Source organism: Salvelinus namaycush, unplaced genomic scaffold (genome assembly GCF_016432855.1).
Source record: "Salvelinus namaycush isolate Seneca unplaced genomic scaffold, SaNama_1.0 Scaffold11, whole genome shotgun sequence".
Classification (NCBI taxonomy): Eukaryota; Metazoa; Chordata; class Actinopteri; order Salmoniformes; family Salmonidae; genus Salvelinus; species Salvelinus namaycush.
Genome location: NW_024057786.1, coordinates 18598 through 36615, shown reverse-complemented (window position 1 = coordinate 36615; position 18018 = coordinate 18598). Strand labels below are relative to the sequence as shown.

At 43.1% G+C, this 18018-nt stretch overlaps 1 pseudogene; it reads right to left on the bottom strand.

Moving 5' to 3' along the window:
- Positions 1-229: 229 nt before the first annotated feature.
- LOC120035729 lies at positions 230-9200 on the bottom strand (annotated as a pseudogene).
- Between the last annotated feature and the right edge of the window lie 8818 nt (positions 9201-18018).

Here is an 18018-nt window from a genome sequence, read left to right as displayed (position 1 = left end):
CCGCAGTGCACTACGTAGGGAATAGGGAACCATTTGGAACAGAGACAGTAATTCCCCTGAACCTCTTCCTCATCTGGTTTCTTGAACAGCCCTTCACTCCTCCCCTCTTCCTCCCCTCCTCCCTTTTCATTCTATTCTATCAGCCACACCACTAGCTCACCTCCACACAATACATTTACAAGTTAAAGACACACCTTGGAATAAATAACAAAGGAAAACTATTACTAGATGAAGTTTAGTGTTTTTTATTATTTCCCATCACCATAAATCATATTTAATCACTGAACAGTAGCAGACCTAACTTCATCTGTTCCTGACTCTGGATAGTGGATTAAAAAGACCATCAATCTCCAATGATATTAAAGTACTATTCTGAACATTACTGATATACTGAGTGGCAAGTCAAGATATCTGCTGGTTTTATTGTTTGGTCAATAGCACCACCTGCTGGACAGGTTTAATGTTGCTGGACTGAGCAGTATGGGAGGATGAAAGATGACACATTTAGGGCCGGTTTCCTGGACATCTACATTGAACATACTTTTTAGTCCAGGACTAGGATTAATCTGTGTCTGGGAAACCAGTCCATATAGTTTAGTAGAAAGTAAGTGATACCAGCTTGTAGTGGGCTGACTAGTCCTGAATTGTCCTTTAGTTCCTGGACCATTTTCCATGCAGCTCCAGGTGACAGAGAACACATCAATTAGGACCAACAAGCTGATCAATGATACTGAGGAGAATTACATAGAGACAGAGAACCAACTGAGAAAACATATCAATGGTTCTGAATGACAACCAATATACATCAACACCAGACATCATGATTCATGGAAATGAACAAGATTAAAACATTGCATTTACAAAAACATGAAAACATTGAATTATAATTCATAACATCTTCTGAAGATCAAATCAGTTAAATCATTGTAGATAAAACAGAGCAGAATAAATCATCACATCTGGGGACCATCACCACCAGCATGACTAGTATCTATGTGGACCCTACTACAGTTTAACCAGCTCAGCTATAGACTACACCAGCATGACTAGTATCTATGTGGACCCTACTACAGTTTAACCAGCTCAGCTATAGACTACACCAGCATGACTAGTATCTATGTGGACCCTACTACAGTTTAACCAGCTCAGCTATAGACTACACCAGCATGACTAGTATCTATGTGGACCCTACTACAGTTTAACCAGCTCAGCTATAGACTACACCAGCATGACTAGTATCTATGTGGACCCTACTACAGTTTAACCAGCTCAGCTATAGACTACACCAGCATGACTAGTATTTATGTGGACCCTACTACAGTTTAACCAGCTCAGCAGTACCTCCTACATAGAGCCAAAACCCAGGATAGAGGGGCTGAGTGAATGTGGTCTGGACTCTGTGGAGGAGGGTCATTGTGTCAGAGACACTGTAGAAGGACAGAGTACCTGCCTTGTGATCCAGGTACACTCCTACTCTGGAGGACTGAGGGCCTGATACTTTAGTCTTAACATTATTGTGTCTGAAATAATAACCACCACTAGAGCACAGTAAACTCCAGGACTTGTTATTGAATCCAAATGCACCACCTGTCTCTGTTCTGCTGATGTCTTTATATGAGACTGCTGTAATAACATCACCAGTCCACTCCACCTCCCAGTAACAGCGTCCAGACAGACCCTCTCTACACAGAACCTGCCTGTGGTTGGTGAATCTGTCTGGATGGTCAGGATATGGTTGGACTTGGCGTGTACAGGTCACCTTTCTGTTCCCTTCAGACAGAGAGAGGTGTGTGTCTGCTGTGTTTGGGTCCAGTGTGAGCTGACAGGAATCTGGGAGAAGAGCAGAGCAGAGACCAATGAGGGGAGTCAGAACAATAAGTTAAGTCAGATACTGTATCTACCCTGTCTTTGATTAGAGCACAGCAGAGATCAAATCAGAGAAATATGAGGAGTCAGATAGATACCCAGTCTTTGATTAGATCTACTATTGCTATATATTTCTAGAGGGATTGTTAGGAGTGCCAGTAAAAAGAGACTGTTAGTTACTTCAAAATAAAGAGACTCACATTGTAACAACTGTTCTCTGGTCTTGGGCTCTGGAGGCAGTACAACATCCACTATATTCACTACAGACACACAAACACATTGACAGAGAGAGGGAGAGAGACAGACAGAGAGAGAGGGACGGACAGAGAGAGAGGGACGGACAGAGAGAGAGGGACGGACAGAGAGAGAGAGAGGGACGGACAGAGAGAGAGACAGGGACGGACCGAGAGAGAGACAGGGATGGACAGAGAGAGTGAGAGGGACAATATAATGATGTAGATGAATAGTTTCACATGAAGTTAATTTCATATCACATGTAACAAGACAGTTTAGTTACCTGGAGGAAATGGATGTGATCCTCTGTGTGAGAGCTGCTCCAGCTCAGTGCTTCTCTTCCTCAGCTCAGCTATCTCCTGCTTCAGTTGCTCCAGGAGTCCTTCAGCTTGACTCACTTGAGCCTTCTCTTGGGCTCTGATCAGCTCCTTCACCTCAGAGCTCCTTCTCTCAATGGAGCGGATCAGCTCAGTAAAGATCTGATCACTGTCCTCCACTGCTGACTGTGCAGAGCGCTGTTAAGAGAGAGAGCGAGAGACAAAGAGAGAGACAGAGAGAGAGACAGAGAGAGAGAGACACAGACAGACAGACAGACAGACAGACAGACAGACAGACAGACAGACAGACAGAGAGAGAGAGAGAGAGAGAGAGAGAGAGAGAGAGAGAGAGAGAGAGAGAGAGAGAGAGAGAGAGAGAGAGAGAGAGAGAGAGAGAGAGAGAGAGAGAGAGAGAGAGAGAGAGAGAGAGAGAGAGAGAGAGAGAGAGAGAGAGAGAGAGAGAGAGAGAGAGAGAGAGAGAGAGAGAGAGAGAGAGAGAGAGAGAGAGAGAGAGAGAGAGAGAGAGAGAGAGAGAGAGAGAGAGAGAGAGAGAGAGAGAGAGAGAGAGAGAGAGAGAGAGAGAGAGAGAGAGACTACTGTACCTCATTGAGTCAGAACGCTGCCACCCTGCTCTCCAGGTCCACCAGGGCTTGTCCCCCCTCCTGGACAGACAGGTACAGAACACCTCTTGGTCCTGCTCTACTCTCCTCCCTCCTGGACAGACAGGTACAGAACACCTCTTGGTCCTGCTCTACTCTCCTCCCTCCTGGACAGACAGGTACAGAACACCTCTTGGTCCTGCTCTACTCTCCTCCCTCCTGGTACCCCCTCCAGTAGCCTGCCCCGTAGCAGAGCTAGACCCAGCCTCTGCCCCCTGAGTCCTAGTAGGCTGGACAATAGAACGAGTCCAAACGGCCAAAGAACGTTGTCTGAGCTGGAACACCAGCGAGGCCATAGCAAATGAATTGAAACAAACCTTCACAGAGCCTCTTCTGACTGGAATGATCCTTAGAATTACATTTCCCCTAAATGGCACCAAAAAATGTCTCCCTTTTAATTTGACCACTAAAACCTGTTCTTAGGACCAAACTGGAAAATAACAACTGGTGTAGAAAGTAAACATCCTCGGTGGTGCCAAGTGTGTTTGTCTGCATTACCAGGAAGTAGGAAACAACTGCAACTTCTGACTATTTCTGGTCTACGATCGATGACATCAGAGGACGCTGCCCAACCTTTTCAGACACGTGGACCATCTTAAACAGTATCATCCACAATGGGGCAAAACTAAACACAACTAGTGAGCTAAATTACATTTTCAAAAACTGAACAATAATTAGGAATAAAATCTGATTAAAAAAAGTAAGATCCCAAACAAATATTACATCCTATATTACAGAACTGCTTCTCTCTTTTGATGCTTATTTTGTGGTGGACGCATCAAAGTGAACCTCCTATTTGCTACTAAATTCTGGAGATACGTCACATTTGATGGCGTATTGTACCTTTGCCAGAAAGGGTCAAACTCCTTCAAAAGCTCCATACATTCTAGAAAGTTCCCTCTATTTGTGCTTTCACTAGATGCATCATTGTCACGGAAACAGAGTCCCTGTCTTCCTAACATTGATGTGACCACAACAATTCTCCTCAGATACTCCCTTCTCTCTGCAATATCACTAGCATGGGCAGATGTTAAAATCTGACCAATGTTCCCATGATTGATAGTTGCCTGGTAGCTTTGCCATGCCACAACACTGTCTCTCTGTGTGTTTGTGTTCATCTCATGTTTGACAAAGATAAACAAAGCTTTTTTACAATTTTTGCAGCCATTACTGACAAAAGAATCAAATGTAATGTTTTTGCCAAAACCTCTACATGGAAAGCAGAAAGCTGTGATCAACACTGTCACCTTTTCTACACATGACCTACTGATAACTGTTTTACAACGGCTACTGAATGAAAACAACTGAGTATGAAAAGATATGTGTCTGATGTTACGTCATCTGTCTCATTTATAGCCTGGTACAGATAGTAAAACTACATTAAATACAATGTTAACTAGATATCATCTGTCTCATTTATAGCCTGGTACAGATAGTAAAACTACATTAAATACAACGTTATCTAGATATCATCTGTGTCATTTATAGCCTGGTACAGATAGTAAAACTACATTAAATACAACGTTAACTAGATATCATCTGTGTCATTTATAGCCTGGTACAGATAGTAAAACTACATTAAATACAACGTTAACTAGATATCATCTGTGTCATTTATAGCCTGGTACAGATAGTAAAACTACATTAAATACAACGTTAACTAGATATCATTTGTGTCATTTATAGCCTGGCACAGACAGTAAAACTACATTAAATATAAGTTAACTAGATATCATCTGTGTCATTTATAGCCTGGTACAGATAGTAAAACTACATTAAATACAACGTTATCTAGATATCATCGCCACATAACTTATGTTGAATTTAAAAGACACCGTTAACGTTAACGTTAGCTAGCTCACAACGTCTGTTACACTGTAACTTACAGGCAGCCTCACATAAAAACGTATTGGTTAACAAAGCTTTGAATATGACCAAAGTCTATAGTAGTGAAAAGTCTCTCTCTCTATTGTAACTTACCACAAATTGCCATCATAGCCTATCTACATGAATGTGTCCTGTCAGAGTCTTTTCCTCTCCGTTAACCGTTAGCTAGCAGTCTCGAGCCACAGCTGACGTTGACCACAATGAGCTACAAGTAGGACTGACGTCACTAGCGGTGCAGCAGCCTCTGCAACCTCCCCCGGGTCCTAGTGCCCGCCCGGTAACACGGTTAAGATGCGATGGAACGGTTGACGGGAAAACAACAAATCACAGAGAAAATATATTGACTGATATATTGAATTGTTTAGGGTAGCTTTAGCTTTGGCTTTAATAAATTCTGAAAATACTTGAAAACCAAAATAAAAAAGAATAGTAGCCCTCCTCAGGAACCACAAAACCCTCACAGACCAACTTCTTCTTCTATGATATGATGGCGGTCCACAAACCAACGTTAAAGGTGCATGGCGCCACCTACTGTGCTGGAGTGTGTCCAATCACGGTTTACAACATTTCTAAATCATCCTACCTAACTCAGAACTTCAGAGAAAATAAAAAAGAGTCCTACTAACTTCTAATAGACCCTCCCCCATCCCCCAAATCCCTTCCAACCCCGTCCAACCTCAATGACCCTACACTTCAATCTTTCCCTCTCTTCAACATCCTTACAACAATATAACAACACATGCTCCACCGTTTCATTGACCATACCCTCCAGACACAAACCATTCACATGCTGCCAACCAGATGTAAGGACCAGTTCAATGTACAATGTCCTAAACACAATCGATGAAACACCACCTCTTCCTTCCTAATCTGACCTTTGATCCTTGGTCCACTGACCTTTAGAGGACATATAAATGCCGTCCCTTGTTCTCAGAGTCCCATCTCTTCTGCCACACATCTATCAAAATGTCTCTGATCTTACATTTGGCCTCACCTCTACCCAGTGGAACATTAATATCAATTATATCTTGTTTCAAAGCTCTTTTAGCTAACTGGTCTACAATTTAATTTCCTTCCACACCTGAATGTGCTGGGACCCAGCAGAATCTCACTACTACACCCATTCTCTCAATTCTCCATAATAACATTAATACCTCCAATAGTATGGCAGCTGCTCGGCCTCCGACTACAAGGCACTACAGAGGGTAGTGGGAATGGCCCAGTACATCACTGGGGCCAAGCTTCCTGCCATCCAGGACCTCTATACCAGGCGGTGTCAGAAGAAGGCCCTAAAAATGGTCAAAGTCTCCAGCCACCTTTGTCATAGACTGTTCTCTCTGCTGCTGCAGGGCAAGCGGTACTGGAGTGCCAAGTCTAGGTTCAAGAGGCTTCTAAACAGCTTCTACACCTGTTGTATTCAGCATTTCACTGTAAGGTCTACTACACCTGTTGTATTCAGCATTTCACTGTAAGGTCTACTACACCTGTTGTATTCAGCATTTCACTGTAAGGTCTACACCTGTTGTATTCAGCATTTCACTGTAAGGCCTACACCTGTTGTATTCAGCATTTCACGGTAAGGTCTACACCTGTTGTATTCGGCGCTTGTGACTAATACAATTTGATTTGATTTAGAAGGTCACTCCTACTAGATTTACCAGATAATAAACTATTCAATACAGACAGAGAATCTGAGCATCCTATAATTCTAACAGGTTGTACGTCCTCCACCCACTGGAGGACAACTATTATCACCAACAGTTCAACTGAGGGACATATACATATCTGCACATCAAATTCAGGAAGGTAAACGCCTGCTCCTGTGTGCCCACTATCTGGGTCCTTGGATCCATCTGGGAAAATAGGTAAAAAAGCATAGAAACTTCCACCAATGTAATTGTCAACCAGTTTCCCTTCATCACTGACTTCTGACCAATCTTTCCTTTTGTCTACCAAGGTTAGATCAACAACAGGATCTGGGAGTAACCATGGAGGAACATCCCCTATCACCACAGAAGGGCCAACCTCCAACTCCCTCAAACCACTCTCATCAGCAAGCTTTCCAACTGTCCAACCAAAACCACTGCCTTGTCTACTAGTATATTCCCAACAGTCATCTAGAACAGTAGCAGTGGGATGCTCAACCTCACAGCCTTTCAACCCAATAAGCTAATGACAATTTATTACACCGTATATCCAAAGGCATCTCACCTGCCTCCACTAGTAAGACACATACAGATGTTGATTTAAATGCACCAATACATATCCTTAAAGCTATATACTGGATTCTGTCCAGCTTCTGAAGACAAGTCTTTGCTGCTGTTCCATAAACTATACACCTGTAATCAATTGTCATCCTGATCAGAGCTCTATAAATATCCATCAACGATTGTCTGTCAGCACCCCATTCATAACCAGAGACCCACACAACCAACTACCACGAAAGTGATGGAATGAGAGAGAGAGAGACATCGTTACAACACTGTACATAGACATAATATAACGTTTCTTCTTCTTTGGAGTTTAACGGCGGTTGGCATCCAATATGTTGCATTACCGCCCCCAACAGGAAAATAATATAAATCTATTTTACTTTGTGATACAAAATGGGAAAAGGGGAAATTATAATCATACTAAGTAACATCATTCCAACTAACCCTACAGTCATTAAAAACCCACTACCCCATTCCACTACTTTGTCCCTCTCTGCTCCTGCACCATGCCAACTAACCCTACACTCATTAAAAACCCACTACCCCATTCCACTACTTTGACCCTATCTGCTCCTGCACCATGCCAACGACCTGGGAGGACGGGACACCACCACTCAACACACCCTGGAACTCTTCTGAAGTCAAATCTCGTATGACCAAATACTTCTCTGCAGCTGCCACCACAACATCTATTTTCTGTGATTTAGGGTGGATCCCTTCATCCTCTACTTTCTTCACTGCCTCAGCAGTGACAGCCTGTTCACAACAGTGGGGTCAGTGGGATTGGATAAGGACCTCTCTCCCTCTCTCTGATTGGAGGAGAGAAGTGAAATGGTGTGTCTCCTCTGGTCAACAATACTCACCTTGAAAGACTCCACAGCCTGTTGGAGCTCCTTCAGCTCCTTCTCTCTCTCCTGGAATCTCTGCTGGACCTTCTGCTGACTCATCCCCAGCTGCCTCTGTGGAGAATCACTCTTCAATGAGCTATCAAGCTTTATTAGTCCAGTAGATCAATAGTATAGTAATGTGACATAGGACCCATAGAGAGGAAGGTCTACAATCCTGAGGAAGTCCCTTTACAATATTATATTATGTTGCTATGTGAATGATTATAGTTTTTATGGTGGGCCTACATGTATCAAGGGGAAGAGACTGAACTTTGGACTCATTAAAGGCCATTCAGAATGCTAATAGTGTTTGACTTTAGAAAAAGGTGATACATTTGGAGAATCTGGGTTAACATATCTATATACTCAAGGTTTGTGTTCATATTTGTGAATCCATTTCATTTGAATTCTCTCATATTCAAACAGATTTAGTTCCTACTGTATCTTTAATTCTTTGTTTATCAGACAGTCACCAACAAGTTGTTCTGGTCTTACCTGTTTCTCAGTCCTCTCTGCTGCAGCTGACACTGTATCATGGCCTTTATGTTCATCCATTGTACACAGCAGACAGATACACTGCTGATCGGTACGACAGTAAACCTCCAGCAGTTTGTCATGATGAGAGCAGATCTTCTCCTGTAGTTGTGCGGTGGCTTTGACCAGCTTGTGCTTGTTCAAAGCAGGAAATTCATAGTGAGGCTGGAGGTGAGTCTCACAGTAAGAGGCCAGACACGCCAGACAGGACATGAGGGCTTTCTGCTTTCTGGTCCCAGGGCAGACATCACACGCCACATCTCCAGTTCCAGCATAGCACAGAGCAGGAGGGGGAGCAGCCTGGATTCCTGTCTTCCTCAGTTTCTCCACCACCTCAGCCAACATGTTATTTTTCCTCAGATTAGGCCTTGGAGTGAAGGTCTCTCTGCACTGAGGACAGCTATAGACCCCTTTCAGAACATCCTGATCCCAGCAGCCCTCAATACAGCTCCTACAGTAACTGTGTCCACAGGGAATAACCACCGGCTCCTTCAGTAGATCCAGACAGACAGAACAACAGAACTGGTCCTGGTCCAGCAGAACTCCCTGTTGAGCCATTTGGACGGTTGTTCACTCTCACACAGACAGACGACAGAGAGACTCAGATCAGTTTTGTTTCCACAGAAGAGAGTTTGTGAAGGGGAGGGACTTCCTGATTCTGCCAGAGGGCTGGGGTTAGAAGGAGGGAAGGAGGGAGAGGGAGAGGGAGGGGTTAGAGGAAGGGAAGGAGAGAGAGACAACTGCAGGCAAAGTTGAGAAGGAGACAAATATTTTAGTTCCCAGGTTAGGACCCTTAATATGGAATAAATTAAATAGAGTGGTTAGAATATATAAAGGGTAACAGTTTCTATGAAGTACATATCTATAATGCTTTTAATGAATGTTGTAATGTCTTAAACTGATATGCTGTGATACTAACTATAAGCGTCCATAATAACTCATACGTGGTTGTAAAACTGTACAATGTGTTCTAGATAATTAGCTACAATGGGGGGAGGGGGACTTGAAATGGATACAATGTACTGTAGGTGAAATGAATACTGGATGTATAGACTGATCATTGAGAATGATGTAACTCTTTACATTACAGTGTGTTTATTGGTGTGTAATTGGTCCTGTTAGTACAGTGGTGTAACAGGTACTGTGATGCCTCATTCTTCCACTGTACCAGCAGCAGTAACCCTAACCAGTAATAAGGCTACTGGCATGGAAAGTGGTACAGGAAATATAAAGTAAGGATTTATACATGTCATCTAGGATATACTGTATGTAATGATATGTCTTCTAGATGGTGTTCTATACTGTATGTAATGATATGTCTTCTAGATGGTGTTCTATACTGTATGTAATGATATGTCTTCTAGATGGTGTTCTATACTGTATGTGATGATATGTCTCTGAGCTTCGTGAACGGAAAGGCACTGGAGCAACGAACCGCCCTTGCTGTCTCTGCCTGGCCGGTTCCTCTCTCTCCACTGGGATTCTCTGCCTCTAACCCTATTACAGGGGCGGAGTCACTGATGTGATCTTCCTGTCCGGGTTGATGCCCCCCCTTGGGTGGTAAGTTGGTGGTTGAAGATATCCCTCTAGTGGTGTGGGGGCTGTGCTTTGGCAAAGTGGGTGGGGTTATATCCTTCCTGTTTGGTCCTGTCCGGGGGTATCATCGGATGGGGTCACAGTGTCTCTTGACCCCTCCTGTCTCAGTCTCTAGTATTTATGCTGCAGTAGTTTATGTGTCGGGGGGCTAGGGTCAGTCTGTTATATCTGGAGTATTTCCCCTGTCTTATCCGGTGTCCTGTGTGAATTCAAGCATGCTCTCTCTCTCTCTCTCTCTCTCTCTCTCTCTCTCTCTCTCTCGGAGGACCTGAGCCCTAGATCCATGCCTCAGGACTACCTGGCATGATGACTCCTTGCTGTCCCCAGTCCACCTGGCCATGCTGCTGCTCCAGTTTCAACTGTTCTGCCTGCGGCTATGGAACCCTGACCTGTTCACCAGACATGCTACCTGTCTCAGACCTGCTGTTTTCAACTCTCTAGAGACAGCAGGAGCGGTAGAGATACTCTTTATGATCGGCTATGAAAGCCAACTGACATTTACTCCTGAGGTGCTGACCTGTTGCACCCTCTACAACCACTGTGATTTTTATTATTTGACCATGCTGGTCATCTATGAACATTTGAAAATCTTGGCCATGTTCTGTTATAATCTCCACCAGAGAGAATAAAGTAGATGTCACACGTCAAAATTTTGATTTATGACCCTATGTCCTGCTGACGTGTGCATGCCCATATTTGGGCTTCCGGTCAGGACATCCTGGTGGTTTGGGGGGGCGGGGTTTAGGAAGTGACCAGGTGTCTGGTCATCCTGTTCCTGTTTCTCACGGCTTAGAGTGTGAAAAGAGTTTTATGATGTCTTTGAAGTTGTCATGATGTTTGATGTCTAGTGTCCTGTTTGGAATGGGTTGGGGGTTAATGAACATTTCAAAGAGTAAGGCCTATTTTATAGCCCTCAGGGTTTGTTGTCTATGAAACACTAATGTCCTGGGGTATTGGGCTTTGCAGACGCCTTATAAAGCCCCAGAACAATACATGTTTAAGACTGTACAAGATAACCTCCCTGAATATTAAACAAAAATGACCCCTATGCCAATTTGTGGTATGTTATGCTCGGCGTGTCATGAACCCAGTGACCAAAGCATTGAGGAAGTTCTGTGTGAAGCTCCAGAATGTTTTAAAGGATTTTTGGGTACGAGTGAGGGCCATATGTCTTACATATTCCAGCCGGAGGATTCTACTGTAAAGATCTTCAACGCCAGTGGCCCCAAACCCCTTTATCAGGCAAAACCTGGGAGTTTTTCTCCTGCTCTGGGGAGGAGAGAATGGCTAAAGATCAGGATGGCGCTCTGTAAAATTGAACAGGCCCTGAGTGGTACAAATGTGCCCGGATATGCATTGGAAGAACAGGTCTGCGGCCGCAGTGATCTGAAGGCCCTAAGAATCGCTTCAATGGCCTATATCCCTGACAACAAAGTGACAATTTTAGCCTGTGAACTTTATGATGGGTCTAATGCTACAAACTCTGTCAATTCTCCTGTATCTTCCAGAGCATGCAAAGATGTAAACTTTTTTATTCCGGTGTTTAGTTTTAGATGGGTGGATTATCCAATTTACATAACACTTATGAATAAGCTGGACAGTCTCTTCCAAAATCGTGAACAGTTAAGGCGCTGGCCTCGGCTGTCCTTGAGACATAGCCAGGACCTAAAGGCCCGACGTATTATCTACCCCTGGAGTGAAAACTTACGGAGTGTTGATGTACCTTGCAAGAGAGCCAGGCAGTTTGATGGGGAATTGGTCACGGATAATGGTGGTTGTTAATAATGTACGGCTATAAAATGTATGTACTAAATATTTTGAATTAAATAAATGGTTTTAAATGCCGAATCTCACCACGTTATGAACTCTCTCAGCGCAGTCTGTCCTTGAGAAAAAAACTTGCGGAAAAAGCCATGTGCGCGCGTGTGTGTGCGTGCGTGTTCGGTAGTGGATGTGTGTGTGTTTCAAAAACAAAGAAAAAGGGGCGGAGTGTGTGTTCAAAAATGCCCATGCATCTGCGCTCAAGGCTCTCTCTCTCTCTCTCTTTACACTATCCTGCAAAACAGATGCCTACCCCCAACAAAAAGTGTGTCTGTGTCTTACGCATCCTAAACACAAAGGCCTTTCAAAACCTAATTTAGATAACCACCCAGAGGATGTGGGGGCTAAAAAGTCAATCAGCCCAGCGATGTCTAGACCGCCCCACCCCAGCATCGAGGTGCTAGCCCCCCGGAGGTTGTAGAATATCAAAAGGGTCATAATGTTTAGATCCCTTTGTTTGAACCAAGTACCTTAGGAGTCAAATATACCTTGGGGGTATAGCCCGAAAAAACGACAACCACAATGCTATGTAAAATCATTCAGTGCTTTCTCTAGTTAGGGGGTACAAAATCTATGGAAAACAGGTCCACTGTTAGCCCCGTTTTAGCTCCGCTACAAACTTACCCTACAGCATCCCCCTGAATAGTTATCGGACTGAACCGTTAAAAAGATAATCTGGGAAAACCTCCTAATGGATATTTCTGAAGGTGAGTTCTTGAAATAAATATATATTTATATATGCTGTATATTAGATTTGGTTGTTGTTTTGGGGAATTGTTTGAAAAGTGTGTATGTTATAGAAATATTAAACATGCATTAGGGCCCGTATTCTTAACGTATAACATGTCGATATTAGCTAAAATGATTATAGCTTTAATATTATCTAATGTTTTGTAGATTCTCAAACCTTCACGCAGATTCTCAGAGGCATAACTGAGCTCGAACCGTCCATTGGTTCTCCGGGACAAATTGCAGGCATCCAAACGCCGACCCCTAATTGTAGACGTAAGTAAGATCCAAGAATTCCATACATAAGAATATTTATACCTTAAAAACAAAAAGTGTCGGCATCTTATATTAAAAGTTATTTTATGTGTTTACAGCGGACATACAGCCTAGAAGGTTAACTGATGCCATATGGAGCCTGAACGGTTTCTGTGGAGCATATGACTCCGATGCAATTCTACCATACTCCCAGGATGTTTTTACAAACAAGCCGCGAACAGATGCTTTAAACGGCCGGTCAACTCCCCTGGGACAGTCCAACGGTGCACCCCATATTTCTAAACACCAACGTACAATTAGTGCACAGATCCACAGTTCCGCTTCAACCCAACCAGACCAATACTACTGGGCCGGTATTCACGAGACAGCGTACCAAGGACCAGGTATGAATCAAATAGATATATATAGATATATATTATTATTTTATTATTTATACATTTTTTATGCCGGAATATGTTAAAACAGGGACTAATACTGTTTTTTTTTTTCAGGCTCACCCGCTACAGACCAGGCAGATGCGGTAATTCGTGTTGCCCAAAGACATGTTCCAGCGTTTTCAGCGCTTCTTCAGAACAGCCCTCGTCAAAAAAGCCGAGGTATTTAATTAATGTATTGTTAATATATAGGATTATATCTGAAATGTATTTGACATTTTTATCTAACATATTTTAGGTTTAATAACCTATTTTTGTATGTATTATTTTTATTTCAGACTCCTCCCCGGCGTATAAAGGCATCGAAGACCCTACACATCTAGAACCCGAGGAGGATGCACAGACACCCGTCAATAAAACAGCGAAACCTGATGATTTCAAAGTTTTAAATGACATTTCTGAGGTAGACGATTTGATGTTCTGTGAAGCGGCCAACCTTTTTGAATCGGCCAATTCTGTGGGGGCAACAGCCGATTCTGAAATAGACCAAGCGAGGTTTTTCAAAGCTTTTACCCTGGGTTTAAAATCACGAAAGGCTTTACTACAAAGGCGTATGTGTATTCTACTAGAGCATCAATACCGTCAGGATATGTCATTCTGGCGTAGAGAGCTTCCCCGCATGTTAAACAACAATAGGGTTAAAACAAGCAAATACCGCCGTTAAAAAACATATATGTAACACAGCTCCCTACAGAATAACACAAGAACACACATCCTTAATTAGCCAAATGGCGCCACCTATAGACCTAAGCGAGACAATTGAAAACCTCTTAGCCCAGATCCCTCCAGAACTCCAAGCTATAATTAATCAGATGAATGATGCTGGGGTAACTGACATAATGACGATAGATGAAAACCTATTAACCCAGATTCCAGCCGAACTCATAGAAATTATTACTCGTATGAATGAGTCAGGGGTTTCCGATGAAAACATGTTATCACAGATTCCCGAATCAATCATATCTCTAATTACCCAGATGAACGAGAGCCCGAGGTTTAATTCTGCACCACATACACCTCTAAGCCTGCCGTTAACACCCATGTCCGAACAGTCTGAAACACAATACGATGTTTTTGAACAGTTGGAAAATTGTCTAGCAAATCTGGAGGGGGACGGTCTTGATCGCAGTGTACGTGTTTTGTACCGAAATAAATTCCACAATACTGAGGTTCGACAGTTTTTCAATTTCACATGTGGTGCTCAGAATCTTGACTATGCTGTGTTTTACGTAATGATTATGGACACTTTGAATGAACTGTTAGATAGGGTTAGAGATTATAGCTAACCAAGGGATCTCTTACAGTTGGAAATTTGTGGAGACAGTCTACATAGCAATGTATCGCTTATTTTACAGAATGGTGAAGCAGATCTTGAACAATTTGTTAACCTGCTAGAACGCCTTGTTCAGTCAAATTTAAACGTGCTAGCAGATAGGACCCTCGAACTTGTAGTACAATTAATACGTCAACCCCAAGGTGGCGGTGGGCAGAGAAGGAAGCTCGATAGCCTAATGCAGTCAGAAATCATAAGCAATAAAAGGGCCTACCTCATAAACGTGCCCAATCCTGGTAATAAGCTATGCTTTGCCATAGGTTTGGCCCATTTACTCAGCCCTGGATGTACTGATCTAGCAGCGTTACAAAAAGCTCAAGAGCTACAAACTGCTGTGGGTCTCGGTATACAGGATGCTGTGGCTTTCTCGGACATAGTCAAATTTGAAAACTTTCTGAATATCAAGATTGTGGTTTTGTACCACAGTAGGGCTAATGACGCTCTCTTGAAATTCCAAAATATACAAGAGCCACATCCTAAGACTATGTACTTTTATGTGCAAAATGAGCATTACTATGCCGTAACTAACATCACAGCTTTTTTAGGCGCCCCATATGTCTGTCCCGCCTGTCATACCGGCTACACCCGCATGGGGGGGCACTCGTGCCGTTACAACTGTTCAGTATGTCTGGATAAACATTGCCCTATGCAACCGCTAAACTTGACCCCCTGTGAGGATTGTCACCGCACATGTCGTTCGGCCTACTGTTACGAAAAACACAAAACTGAAACATGGCACCCCAAGGCCTGTAAATCTGTAAGCAGTTGTGACATTAACAAGAAATGTCCAAAATGTCATTGCAATTACAATGACCTTAAAATAGATAGCCCTAAACCTCATGTTTGTGGAATTCTACACTGCCCAATCTGTAAAGGGCCTTTGAAAAGCAGAGACGCTGAAGTGGTTCAAGAAGTACCACACGAGTGTTACATTCAGCCCTTGGCTGAAGATGAACATACAGAGAAATATGTGTTTTATGATTTTGAGACAAATCAGCAATCAGGGGTTCATTTGCCTATTTTTGTATCCACCATGACTTCCAAGGGTGAAAAGTGGTCGGCCGAGGGACCCAATTGTGCCCGGCTCTTTCTAAAACATTTTAGAAAAGCCCAGTACAGAAACTTCACGTTTATAGCGCACAATGCTAGAGCCTATGACTCCTATCTGCTTCTGAACCCTCTGATACAGCAAGGCGTTGCCCCCAGTGTCATAGCTCAAGGGAGTAAAATATTATGTTTTGTTGACCCCGCCTTCAAACAGAGATACATTGACAGCTTAAGCTTCTTACCCATGAGATTGGCTCAAATGCCAGAGGCCTTGGGTTTTGAAAACTCTGTCAAAGGCTATTTCCCTCACTTCTTCACATCTGAGGAGAATCTACATTATATAGGATCTTATCCATCCCCCGAAATGTACGGGTGTGATCAAATGTCTCCCAAAGAGCGTGAGAGATTCATGACGTGGTACGAGACCGTAAGACATGGCACTTTTGATTTCCATAAAGAGATGGAATCATACTGTGACAATGACGTTGTTTGGTTTAATCAAAGCGACTGTCTACCCTCCTAGGGGGCTGTTTATACCTGTGTTGCCATACAAGGGTCCTAAAGGAAAACTTTTCTTTCCCCTTTGTCGCACATGCAGTGAAAACAACAACCAGGAAAACCCATGTGATCACACAGATCCAGAAAGAGCCCTGACCGGTGTATGGGTCACCGTAGAATTCTCTAAGGCTTTAGAGAAGGGGTATCGTGTGGCCAAAATCTTTGAAGTGTGGAACTTTTCCAGGAAATCAGACACACTTTTTAAAGAGTACATCAAGACCTTCTTGAGATGCAAGCAGATGGCTTCAGGCTATCCTGCATCGGTCACAGATCAAGAGAGTAAAGACAAGTACATTCAAGACTACCATGACAGAGAAGGCATACTTCTTGACCCTGACAGAATAGAGGTCAACAAAACCAAAATAAATGTGTCGAAATTGTACTTGAACTCCCTTTGGGGGAAATTAGCGCAGAGATGCAATATGTTAACAACTTCGATCATTAAAGACCCCGAAGAATTTTTGGAATTTGTTTTTTCGGACCAATACGAAATTTCCCATTTTTCCTTCTTGAGTCAAGACATTGCATTGGTGCAATGGCGGCGCCCCCAAAAGTGGGTTCTACCCCCCGGTAATGTAAATGTGTTTCTTGCAGCATTTACCACAGCCTATGGCCGACTGGAACTGTACACCCTCATGGAACAGCTTCAGCGGCGGGTTCTTTACCACGACACAGACTCTGTGGTCTATGTAAGCAAACCGGGGGATTGGAACCCCCCACTTAGCAACTATCTTGGGGGTTTAACGAGTGAACTCGAAGAGGGTGACCATATTACAGAATGGTCCTCATGTGGCCCCAAAAGCTATGCTTTTAGGACTAAAGACAATAACGTGGTGTTGAAAGCCAAAGGCGTGACTCAAAACTACGAAAATGCCCCGCGTGTAAACTTGGAATCAATCACGCGCTTGGTCGAGGGGTTCGTAAAGGACAGGAATAGTGACTTGGAGATTTTGAGCTCCTACAACAAAATAGTGAGGGATAAAAAGGGGTTCCATCTAAGAAACGCACCACTCACTAAAAGATTCAGGGTAGTCTATGACAAGCGACAGCTATTGCCTGACGGTACCACATTGCCCTTTGGCTACTGACTTATGCTACAAGCCACAGTGTGTCTTAAAGCTTAAGATATTATGACTGCTGTCGAGGGTTTTGACCCCCGTCTACAATTGCCTTTTTCAGCATTAATTGCCGGCCCTTCAAACAGTGGTAAAACTTTTTTTGTAAAAAGTATTTTAGAGAATTCTGAACATGTGTTATCTCAAAAGCCTGACAATATTGTATGGTGTTATTCATGTTACCAACCTCTGTATGATGAATTATTGAAGACAATAAAAATCAAGTTTGTTGAAGGAATACCAGAATCTCTGTCTGATGATGAACTTCTCCCACCACATAAAAACAATCTGCTGGTTTTGGACGATATGCTATTTGCGGGTAGCGAACACCCCGAAATTGCACAAGCTTTTACCCAATATACTCATCATAGAAACCTGTCAGTGCTTTACTTGGTCCAGAATGTGTTTCACCAAGGTAAAAATAGTCGGACAATTAGCTTGAATGCCAACTACATGGTATTGTTTAAAAATCCTAGAGACAAACTGCAAATTAGCACTCTAGCTCAGCAGAT